Genomic DNA, 12,667 nt, shown 5'->3' with positions numbered 1-12,667 from the left:
CTCATTCTCTTGTGCTCATGTGTCCTTACCCTTAAAAAAACCCCAAACCAAACAAAAACAAAACAAAAAACCAAAATCATCTTTCTGTATACTCTGATATTGTATTTCTCCAAAGTAAAGTAAAATACTTTAAAGTCCTTTACTCCTTGGAAGCAAGTCTGTGGGTGTTGGGTACCACAGCCAGCCAGCTCCCCACCACACCTCTCCTGTTACCAACCCGCAGCAATCGGGCTTGCTTAATTTGGTCCTTTGTTCAACTGGTAACAAGTGAACTGGTGTCTGTCCCAACACAATGAGCTCCTCCTGATCCGATTACCAAGGATCTGTCCCAGCTGGGGCGTTCCCTCACACCTGTGTTGTCAGATTAACGCTGATAAGGAGCTGCTGATAAGAAGTGCAGAGGTGCTCCCTCTGACCAGCCTGCATTCCCTTGATCTTTCTTTACACCTTAATGCTATGAGGGAATGTTTTGCTTTCGGGATGAGAGGGGTAGCCAGCTAATTATACTCCCAATGGTAACAGTCTTTCATTCAGGATAAAGCCATGGAAACCTGCTGCTTACCAAAGCAGGCCTAATACACTGTATCACAGAATGGGTAGGAAGGGACCTTGAAAACCACCCGGTTCCAGACCCCCTGTGTAGGCAGGGACACCTCCCACCCACCCAGGTTGCTCCAAACCTCATCCAACCTGGCCTTGGACTCTGCGAGGGATGGGGCAGCCACAGCTTCCCTGGGCAACCCTCATCACCCTCACAGGAAAGAATTCCTTCCTAAAATCTAACCTAAATCTTCCCTTTTCTAGTTTACAGCTATTGGCCCTTATCCCATCACAACACACCCTTGTGAAATATCCCTCTCCAGCTTTCCTGTAGGCACTTCGGGTGCTGGAAGCTGCTCTAAGCTCTCCCTGGAGCCCTCCCTATTCTCCAGCAAGCACAGCCTGTGTCTGCATCCAGTCTGCTCCAGAATTTTTCAAGTGTTGAGTTGTTACAATTACTTGTCCCATTCTCAAAAATACTCCTTTTTCTCACTGATACATTGTCAGTTTGCAAAATGTTTAGAAAATGAAAATGCTAAGCAAGTGTGAGTTGTGATGAACTGGGGCAGGAGAGGGGCAGCAGTGACCTCCTGCACAATGCTGGGGAGGTCCTCCTGGGAGGTGAGAGGGACAGCGTCCAACTGATGCAGCTTCCAACAGTGCAGATTGGCACAGAGAGGGCCAACTGCTTCAAGTTCCTGGTAGCCCAGTAGCTGAACAGCATTTGTTGCAGAAACTGCCTGATTTTTCACCTTCTTTATCTCTGAGACTTCCACAAGGCCTTTCAAGCATGGAAGGCTCCTGTAGGACAACTAGAACATGCATGAAAAAGAACAGGCTTTGAAATGTAATCTTCTCTAGCTTAAAAAAGAGGTAGTGCTGTTGACAGGAGGTCTCTGAAGACTTTCAATATACTTTTTATTCCATGGCTGTGGCACCACATAGGAAATTAATTCAGCAACAATATTTTCATTAGATTACAACCCAAGTTCTCAATCTTAGGCACATTTGTATGCTTGTAATACATTCTAATTACTTGTAAAGAATAAGTCTGTGTGCTGGTTGGTTTATTGAATATATTAAATTAATGAATAAATAAATTCTCCTCCATGCTGAGAATGGCATTCGACATCAAAGCCTACTGCAGAAGGAACCAGAAATGCACTTATTTTATAGGATTTGTATTGTATCTGTCTCACAAAAGTGCTGATTGAAAAAAAGCACTTTTCCCCCTAAATAACAGTAATCAACTGTGTGAAGAATCTTTTTCTTTCTTCCTTTTTTTTTTTTTCCCCCCCAGTAATTGCTCATTATTAATTCAGTCATGAGAAGAACTTCTGTCTCAGCTGAGTACCTCACATGGTTTCTCTAGGATGGACCTCTCAGGACATTCACCTACTCTTCTACTTTCCTGTACTTCTAAATTATGCATGGTAGGAAGGAAATAGCATACACATTAATTAAAATGGTGATACTGGTGGAAATAAGTGTCATATTTTAGTATTGCCTAGTATCTGCTCATATTACAGGGTTTGCTGTTTATCCTGTCATATTTCAGTAAAACAAATAGTAATTTTAGCCAGGACCACAGTCATCAGATGTGAGGATTTTTCTCAAAAGTTGGGAAATTCACTATTTTTAAGAGAGCTATTGAATTTCGATGATAGAAGTGGCAAGTTTCTCTGTTTCCTCAATGCAGAGCTCTAAGAAGGTCATCTCACTCCCTTCTTCATTGGCTTGTTCAGTAATGTGTTGCTTGCTGAGTTTTCCTTTCACAGAATGATTTTCTTCTCTGGCCCGTAAGACAAAAAAGTGCAGGTCCTAACATGCAAGGCAGCCAACCTGGCATTCTGGCAGCAGTGCCAGCACAATTCCCTGGAGCAGCAGTTCTGAGAGCTCTTTGGTTTACAGGGAAAAGCTCCTCCTTTCTCAGAACCATTGCCTCCCCTCCAAATGCCAAAGCTCCTGATAAATTGCTTTCCAAACTCCAAAATGCTGCTGGTTCCCAATCCCTTCCAGGCAGTGGGATCCCATGACATCAAGAATGACGTGTTCAAAAGTGCTTACTGAGAACATGGAAAAGAGTACCAGGGACTTTTCACAGGAAAGACCATTCCTGTAATATAAAGAAGACTTCAGAGGCAAAAGAAAAGAGATGGCTGGTGCAGGAGAGCTTCTGGGTCAGGCTTGATGGCATGACCAGGGCAAGGAAAGAATGAAAATGTCTCTTCCAGCCTATTGAATTAAGAATGAATGGAACAAGACAATGTTGGGTTTTTGTGGTGTTTAGGCTGCAATGCTTTGTTGCAGAACTGTTCACCCATGTAAAAATGCATAACCCTGTCAAGCTGCCAAGTGAAACTTTGGGTGATCGGCTGCGTCAGTGCTGGTAGCACAGGATGAAGCTGCCTTTGGCTACTTTCAATTACACACCCAATTCCTTTAAGACTTCTGAATATTTGGGAAAGCAGAATATGCAGAACTTGTTTGTTTACATCAGATTGTGCTGTGTTTTCAGGTTTCTCAACTGCTCTTGGAGCATGTGAGCACAGCCCTGGCCCTTCCCCTTCCACATACCTGGCAACTTTGTCAAGACAGCAAATGAGTCCTCTCCAGGAGAAAGGAGCTGTGGCAGGCTGGTGGTGTGCAGGGCTTCATCATTTCAACAAAGTGGGAACTGGAGCAGAGACAGGCATTAAGCAGTGAATGCCTCACAAAGCAAAGTGTCAGGTCCTGGTGCTGCAGCGGTGATTCAGGCAGCCCCAGGGGCTATGGCTGATGTGTCACTGAAAGTGTCCTAACCAAGGGCAGATCTCAGCCTTTCATCTCTCAGGCACTGCTGGAAGCATGGCCAGGCACTGCTGGGTTTGGGTGCTGGGTAGAGCAGGTGAGAGGTGAACTCAGTCTCTGGGCCACTCCAGGGCTCCCAAGGCTCTTGGTTGTCCACTGGGCAGCAGTTCTACAGCAGGGCTTGTCAGAAGCCTCCCTACCCTGAACACATCGCTAGGAAGTCTTGACAGAGAGCTCTAATCATCTCACCTGCTTCAGAACTGAACTATTTTTTCATAGATCTGGATGCTTTCAGGATGGCCTGCCTGTGCAAGTAGCTTTTTTCCATGAGTGACTGTGAGTGAGGTCTTTTGGATGAGGAACTCACTGAAGCTGACAGCTTAGTTCCTTTGAATTTCTGTACAGCTTTCTGTTCTGCACCAGGGTGGTGCTGAGCCTGCCCTAATTAGCCCAAATTACCGTACCTACAAAAAGCACAAATTCATTCTTATGGTACCTTGCTTATCTCTACATAGAGCTACTGCAAAGACATGCCCCTGAGGGCATCACAATAAAATGCTGGACCTTAATTCACATGTTCAAACTATTATTCAAACCTATTACTGTGTTCAGTAATTTTCAGCTTCCATGAAAGAATGCTGTACCTTTATCTTCTCTAATCTGCTCAGAACATGCAGCAGCTTTCAGATGTTTGAAGGGACACACTGAAGAGTGAGGCCACCAAAGCTCCCACTCCAGACAGCCAGGACTTCACCATTCAGAACCCTGAGACAAACTCACCCAGATCCACCAGCCCTTGTTTTCACAGATACTGCTTTTCCCTACTTACCCACTCCAAAAGGAACCATTCCACTGGGGTAAGAAGGACTGTGCTGCTCCTGCTAGCACTACTGAAAAAGCAGTCCTTCAATTAGTGATCAGATAGATGTTTCAGAAAGCTGGAGCTGCTGTCTCCAAGTCTGGAATATGTGTTTCTGTACCAAAAGAAAAAATTACATGATGAGTAGAAAAACAAACCTCCACAGACTATGATAAAAAACAACAGGCTTGATCAAAACAATGGAACAATATTTTATCAATCAACGTTATTTTGCTTTGCCAAGCAAAGCAAAAGCACTGAAGGAAAAATGACTTTTTATTTTAGAGAAAAATCTGACAGACTGGAATGAAAAGGTGACTTTCCAAAGGTTGGGAAAAAAGTCTTACACAGCTGATTTTGAAACAAATGCATATGTGAGTGATTAAAGCTCTTACTAATAAAAATCCAGTGGTAACATAAATATTTTAATATAATTGAAGATTAAATAGGAAGTTTACCTGATGTGACCTTTCTATATAATCATTATTTTACTATTCCAGAAATGAAATTAAGAATATCTGGATAAGACCAATTTTGCCCCCAGACTGCTCTCGCAAAACTATGGAATGTTCCTGCTATCTGTCTTGATTTTTCTGCCCTTCTTCTGCCTCACAGACATAAGAACAGCAGTCTCCTTGCTTCACTCTGACAACCTGAGGATTTCTGATTCTTTATTTCCTCCAAAATAGAAGATACCCATCTCTTATTTGGCCATATCAAAGTCTGACCTAGATCCTCATCTGGGGCAGAAGGGAGGCTGGAACCAGTACCTGGCTTCCCAGGAATATTATCTGGAGGCAGCGTTTCCTCATCTTGGCTGCCCAGGTGCCAGCCGGACGCCTCGGGGATGGTCTCCAGCACGATGATATTTGACAGAGACATCCACGTGCAGAGCCACCCACCCTGTGCCCTGCCCAGGATCCTGCTCCCTGGGATGGAATCCAGCTCAGGACCAGGACAGGAGCTGAGGGGAGCCCCAAGCACCATAAAATGGGTCCTAAAACCATGAGCTACAAACACCCATCTCATGCAGTGTACAGCGATCTGAGAGTAACATGCAAGCAATCAAAGCCCCACTGTACATTATGTATAGGAAGAAACAGAGAAAAATACCTTCAGTACATTTTCCTTAAGACTCCGTAAAGAGTTAAGTCCTGCAGTAGCTTTCAGAGGCTGCATGAAGGGCTCCTGTTGGAGAAAGCATTTACAGGCACAATGATTCAGGGAACAGCATTTATTTTCAGAAATGCTGCCAAAGAGCATAGATTGTTATTCCAATCAGATAGAAAGGGCAGGGAAATGTTTAATGAATTAAAAATATTCTTTTGTTGAGGAGAAGGTAATATGTAAGGACTGTATGGGTGGCTGGGAGGGGAAGTGGAAACACCAATTTAAAAAGAAAATAGCATGTTTTGTTTTTCTGAGCCTGGTATGGCTGTGACATGAACAGTGTCTTCTGCATGTGAAAATCAAAAGGTGTTTGTGGCTTTTCTTTTTCAATTTTGCAGGAGAATCAAGCAACCTTCCCCTCTTCATATAATTTACCTTTTCAGAGGTGTTACGGGTGCTAAGAGCTTGAAAAATGAACCATGCAGGAAAGCAGGAGGTTAAGTGATGAGCATCATCACTGAGGTTGCAGAGTTCACTGCCACATCCCATCTGACAGAAGCAGGATGAGAAGAACCTGGCTGTGAATGATGCACTTAAAATTCACTGTGACCTTAGGATACACACTGCACTAACAAAAAGATGGGTGAGATAAAATAGATACACATTGTTCATGTGTTCATACCCTGTGAAGCTGTTTTCCAGGTAAGGTGTTCTTGAGAAACATGCCCTGGTGCTCTTCCTGTAGGACAGCACAAAGCCAGCGTGGCCATCACTGTGCAATTTAGAGAAAACACCTGTGGCAGAGGAGATGCTGGCACTTCAGGGAAGAGCAGCACTTACAGCAGAATCTTCTGTGTCCCTCTGGAGAAAAACTACTTATGTGTTTTCCAGATGCCCAAGTTACAGGCTGGATGGCAAGAAGCTGCTGCTCACAGCCTGGCATTGACGTGGCAGATAACAACACAGCCACTGCTCTTGGCAGCATTTCAGAGCAAGATTTTAACAAGGATTAGCTGTCCTTGAACAATTTATCCAATATATGAGGTACAAATATTCTTTTCTTCCCAATGAGATGTGCAGGTCTTGCTTGCACAAACACTGTGGGAAGCAAAAGGAAAATTTTGCCCTCAAGTTATGCAAAATGCCATCCATGACGCTGTGGCTGATCCTCTGCGTGCTGCTAGAGGGCAGGACTTCACTCCACCACTTCAGTCCTGCAAAGTAAAAATCATGGGCACATTCCTGTTCCTGAATGGCCTGGCTTTTCTATGAGTTCATTCTGCAGATAATTAGCTTGGAAGAATTCAGGGCAAGTCCTCTCCTTCCTGATGCAGGAATAAGAAAAAACATTTATGGCAGCAAGCTGGCTACATCCCAAGCAAGCTTGAGCCCTCCAGTCAAGACCCACTTCCCAAAGTAACAACAGGAGAAGCAGCAGTGGGTGAATTTGTAGGTAAAGTTTTGTTCAACATGGAAAACAAAATTTGGAGAGCCAAGCTGGTGCTAGACACCACTGCTGGACTGATCTGTCTCTCTTTCACACAGTGATTTCTGGTAATTTCTACCAAAGATCTTGTTCTTCTCTCAGGAACCAGCAGCCATACTTGAACAGGTCCCAGGCTCACAGTCAATGTTGGTGATGCTCTATCAGGAAACCACCTGATGTTTCTTGCTTCTTTGCTAAAAAGACTCATGCTGTCATCTGTGGTGGTAAGTAAAGGAGACAGCAACTCTCAGCCCAGCAGTCTGGTCTAGAAAGGGGATCCACCAGTGTCGTAATGTCTGTCATTTCAACTTCCAGTTATGGTAGTGCTTGGGTTTTTTGTCATTAACATCTCAATTTTGCATTAGACCTTTGTCCCTGGCTTGTGCTCCTAAGCATCAACATCACATATGCACTCCTTTCTACCTGAGATTTTCATGAAGAGCTGCCATAAATAAGCTGATATGAATCTTTAAATTTTTCTTGTAATTTGATTTCATGTTGATGTGGGTATCAAAGCTCTAACACATCAAAGCAAATACAGGCAAGCCTGGCTCTTGTTCAAACATCAGAAAACAGCATGTCTCTGGGAAAACTCTTCTTGGGGGCATCAGTCTCATGCCTCAAAATGGCTGTTCTGACTTGCTGTATGATCTGGCCATTAAGTTCTCAACATTCTTAGCAACATCTGAGGAAGTTGGTTGTATTATTATGGCAATGCTGTTGGTAAGAAAGCAGCCTTGGGCTTCTTTGCCCTGCTGGGTGGAGTACCTCTGACAAAGGGTGGCTTCCAAAATCCCACCCTGATCAGACCATACTTGACCTATGTTCTTCACACAACTCATCAACTGTTGCATTAGTTTTTGATCTCAGGTCAGAAATGCAAGTGCATGTACCAGGTAAGTCTGACTGCTGCTGTTCCAGGACTTGTATTCACTCATCTCAGTCAATATGCATCTTGCCTTAGAAGCTGCTGCCTGTCATATCTCTAGAAATGCAATTCTGATAAAAAAAGTTGTTCAGCCGTATCAAGCACATCACACTCACTTCAAACATCTTGTGTCACTCAAAGCCATGAATAAAACTTCCAGGTTTCCATGTACTCAAGTATTTGTATTTTCTGCTCTGCTGCAGTGTTTGTGGTCTTTTTTTTTTTTAAATGTAACAAAGTCTCGAAAGTTTAGATTAATTCCCTCTAAACTGGGATAGAGACTAACCCTAACACACACTACCTGCCCATCCTCTTATTAGCAAAAGAAGATCATTTTAGTATTCAAAAAGGTTATTTTGGGGCTTTTTTGGGGGGGGGGCTTGGGGGCTTTTTTGTTTGTTTGGTTGGTTTGTTTTTTTGTTTGGTTGGGTTTTTTCAATCTTTGGGTCATTAAAATATGACGCAGCTGAGGCCAAAGTATAAAGAAATCTGAGAAGAGACTGGGTATTTGTGTGTCAGGAATACTCTCAGCTGCAACTAGTGCAGTGAGCTGCAACTAGTTCAGTTTTTTTTGAAAACAAGTTTGCAAATCTCCACTCCTCCACTATCAGGAGTGGAGATTTGCTTTTCTTCTCTAAGTCTTAATGCTTTTCTTCTCTGAGTGTTTATGGATTACAGAATGTGTAGCAGTGAATAAACTGCTGTCCCTGCTGATGGCCTCAGTTTTGTTCTTGGATGGTGCCTGTGGAGTGCCTGCAGCCATGCCCATGGGCTGACTCACCAGCCTGTGCCATGCTCCCAAATCCCATGCATCCTGCAGTCCAGGAGAAGACTGGGCATGTCCCACAGGAACAGGTTGTTCCAGGGAACAGGCTGAGGTGTCACCTCACTTTAGCCTGTTGCCCTCTCCAGGGATACACCCACCCCTACAGGATATCTCTGCTGCCAGCCAGGAGCTCAGAGTCCTGCGTGTTGGTTGGTGTCAGGAACACTTGTTTATGGTGTGTACTGTAACAGCTTGTAGGAGTCTCTTGGCACTCTGAGGATGCAACAGAAAGAATCAGATGACACCACGGTCTAATCTCTCATGATTGCTCCTGGATGAACAATTTGCATGAAAAACCAAGTGCCACAGGAAGTACCTGATTTTTCAAGAAGCATCCACCTAGCATCTAAACTGCCACGTGGATGTGTTCCCCATCACTTCCATCCAATATGTCACTTTTAAAATTCTGTCTCTGGTTTATTATCAGCTGTTTCCCCCCTGTGGACATGTGGCCAGCAGTGCCCATGGCAGTGTGTGGACCTCAGTGCCCCTCATGTTGCTGGGTATCAAATGGAAGGTTGGATTGTGCCCTGATCCACACAGCAGTGGCTCTGCTGCCAGCAGCACCTGGAGGCCAAGCAAGGTGGCTTCTCCAGAGCCTTACAAAGCTGAAGGGAAATGGTAGAGACAGTAGATCATCCCTAAGTGAGAGCAACAGTCCCCATCCAGCAACGTGTTTCTCATGGAGAACAACAGGGCCAACCTCGTGAATGTGCTTTTTCACATGAAAATAGTAACCAAGCAATTCAGTGGTTCAACAGAGTTTAAACTTTAAAAATGTTGACTTCAATATAAAAAGGTGCAGTAGCATGCACATAGTATGTAGTTGATATACTTATTTGAATTATTAATTTGCAAAAATTGCTCATTAAGATTCTATTTTGAGGGGTTTAATAACCTCCTATTAAAGTGCAATTTATTTTTTAATAACTTTCTATGAAGAATTGCATATAATCCACTAGTAATAAAGTGTTAGCAGATGATGCCATAGACAGCAGTTGTAATTTTCTCCCTTTCAAAAATGTCTTTTGAATAAAGTCTTAAGTTGTAATAAAAAGCTATAAAGCACTATGTTATAATCAATCAGAGTGAATTTTTAATGCCCATATGGAAATCTAATAAAAAATGCTACCATTGTATGCATTACATCCTGCTGTTGCCTGTGATCTCACTTAGAAGCTAAACAGAATAAAGAACCTAAAAATCACTTACCATGTGGCTGGAAAACAAACAGGGGACAGCATATAGGTAAGGAGCTGAGCCACAGGGGCACCCTGAATCTGAAAAAAATATAATGTTCCACTGAAAAAACGAACTTTTAAATGTAGCACTTAATAGAACTCGCCATGAAACTCAACACAAACTTCTCCCATACAGAAAATTTTCTTTCTTCTATTACTTCCATGGACTAACTCTTTCTTCTCTGAATTCTGGTGAAACTTTCAATGGTTTTCAGTCAGCTTTCGGTAGCAGTTATCTGTGAAATCAGTGCAAGGCTAGGAAGAACTAACATTATTCAGACAGTGAGCTCACACTAAGAGGCTGGTTCTTAAAATAACAGCATGTTCAGTGTTTCTCTGAAAAATGAGATTACAGTCACAAGCCCCATCTCCAACCCTCCCCTCCTCTCTTGCCACTCTCAGAATCCTCAGGGCAGACCCATAAAAGAAAGTTGCAATAGAAAAAAAATTGCCTGTGGCCTGACATGTTCCTTCAGTCCTCAACCTCAGCACCCACGTGCAGTGTGAGCTGGCCAGGCAAGGGCAGGGGATTGTCCTCTGGCTCTGATCACCCTGTGCACATCAGGGACACTGCTGACTTCTTCAGTCTGTCCAGTCAGCCCCCTTATGGGTATTTCATACTGTGGTTGTTATAGCAATGCTGTCTGTCTATAAGATTTTTTTATGTAATCACCAACCAAAAGCTGAAACAACTATTATGGGAAGGATTAGTTGAATTTCAGGGAACTGAATTCAAAACACAATTATATATTTATATTCGGTAGTATTTTGGCACCTAGATGCAAGATGCCCTCTGGAAATCCTAGACCAGACTGGTGGGTGATCCACCATTTCAGCACTGTGCTCAGTAATTTTATCCTCAAACAATTTTAGTTAGGGACACTCCCAACATCTATCTCACAAATTACCTATGGAGTCACATCCCCTGCAGCACTGGTAGGATATTGTATCATGCATCTTTTTTAGCTTATGACTGGAAAAGATAAGATCTGAAAAAAATTTGGTGGTGAGGTAGGTGATGAAATTCTGCTGCTGTGTTTGAATACATCAGGCAAGAATTGTTTTGAGTCCTGAATATGTATTTGATTACCACAGGCAATCAATTCTAGGTAAGCATCTTTTGCACAGGGAGTACAATCACTGATATGCAGATAGAACACAGTAACTATCAATAATCCAATGACACCTGAAAAATCAGGAAATACATTATTCCAGAGTAGTAAATGGACTAAGAGCCATTCATATCTTTAACATTAGATACCAGAAACATGATGTTGCCTTTGTTGTATCAAGTTTTATTTGTGTGTAAGTAAATATAACTTAAATTATCTCTATAAAGATGCTTATCAGCCTCTGCTACTCTTTGCACTGAAGCCATGAAAACTGTTATTCAGCAGAAGGGAAAAGTGTGAAGCAGACCACTGTAGTTTTGGTCTTTCTCCAGCTCCTTGGCTATCATCTGGAAAAGAGCCTCTCTTTCTTTCACCCAAAGCACTGGGCATTGTCCCTTAGGTGTTCAGTCCAGGTATGAACGTGGACAGCTTCCCCGATTGGTGTGCAGAATAAGTGAAATTAGCCACCTATATATGATAAACTGTAGGACAGGCAGAGAGGTGCTGAGATGCCCTTGGTGGGAGAATGCTTTATGAAAAAATGAGGATACTGAGCAGTGATTTCCTATAAAGCCCAGCAGGTCAAACTGTGGGGAAGCAGGCAACAAGGCTAGGTCCTAACAAGACAGGCACAGCTTGCACAGCTCACTCTCTTGCCTGCAGAGGCACAAGTGGGTAGAAAACAGACGTGCTAGGATCTGCCTGCTGGCTCCCAAGCTGGGAGAAAGGTAACCACAAAAATACAGAAGCAGAGTGGAAAAAATGATCCTGTACTTTTAATGCACCTACATCAGTTGCGCTGGGGAAGCAAAGTTCCAACACCAGAAAACGGCGAGCGTGGTTTTCTGATCACCTTTCTCTGATGGCTTGGCTGATGTGTGCAGATGAGTCAGAGCTGCCCGCTCCCTCTGTGAGAGAGTTGTGGAGAGTTACCTGCCAGGGGCCAAGAGGAACTGGCAGATAATCTTGACATCTCACACCGGGGCAACCAGTTATCTGACCACTGACCAGGGCTTTGCTTTGTGGAAAGGATCCTGCCTGAGGAACTCTTGTGGTGGGGCAGCACATCTGGTACAACAGCTCTGCTCCTGTACACTGCCCCCACTCCCCAGAAAGCACGTGGATTCAGGTCTCATCTCTGAAATGCTTGTTTTTCCTCCCTTTTATGTCACCCTGCAACTTTATTTCTAAGCAGGGGCATTATCCCTTCTTCCGTTTTACCTTTCAATAAAGCAAACCAAACAAAGAGGTATCAAGGCCCCGAACATCAATGGGGAGAATACACGCATATTCTTGTGCTGTCCAAACTATAGACCCAACATCCTGAGGTGCCACAAACACAGCTTCCCCATTGTCCAGGCTACCCCAGCTGAGCCGACAGGAATGGCCCAGGGGCGGGGGAGAGGAGGATCAGCTGTGGGCCTGATCCCAGCTGCATCCAACCAGCTTTGTTACAGGCAACAAAGAGCAGAAGAAAAGACTTTTGTCCTTTATTGCAAGAGCGACCAACCTCCGCCTCATTGGCAGGGGTGACGATTAACCGGAGAGGATTCATTTATTGTTTGGCACTCGAGATCTCCCAGCAGTAGTCCACTCCAGCGTGCTAAAATAATGGGCGGCGTCTTGTTTTTGTAAATGACTCAGTCTGGCTTTGTTTCTTTCTGTGCCAGACTGCACAGCCTGGAAGAGCTGGTTGGCAGTGGTGGAGAGATCTCACTGAGAGATGGTTATGGAAAAAAGATACAGAAAACGTGTGAAAAAAATTGCCGTGACAG

At 43.7% G+C, this 12,667-nt stretch overlaps 1 long non-coding RNA gene across 1 annotated transcript in view; it reads right to left on the bottom strand.

The window, feature by feature from the left end:
• Nucleotides 1-1,841: 1,841 nt before the first annotated feature.
• Nucleotides 1,842-12,667, bottom strand: part of LOC139806530 (uncharacterized) — a 59,955-nt gene continuing 49,129 nt past the window's right edge. The window contains exons 3-6 of the long non-coding RNA XR_011730272.1: nucleotides 9,752-9,819; nucleotides 5,303-5,377; nucleotides 4,164-4,304; nucleotides 1,842-3,217 (exon numbers count right to left, since the gene is read on the bottom strand). This is a non-coding gene — a long non-coding RNA (uncharacterized lncRNA). The remainder of the gene's footprint in view (nucleotides 3,218-4,163; nucleotides 4,305-5,302; nucleotides 5,378-9,751; nucleotides 9,820-12,667) is intronic.

Source organism: Heliangelus exortis, chromosome 22, assembly GCF_036169615.1.
Source record: "Heliangelus exortis chromosome 22, bHelExo1.hap1, whole genome shotgun sequence".
Taxonomy (NCBI): Eukaryota; Metazoa; Chordata; class Aves; order Apodiformes; family Trochilidae; genus Heliangelus; species Heliangelus exortis.
Note: the sequence above shows the minus strand (reverse complement) of the source record. Positions and strands in the feature narration are given on the sequence as shown.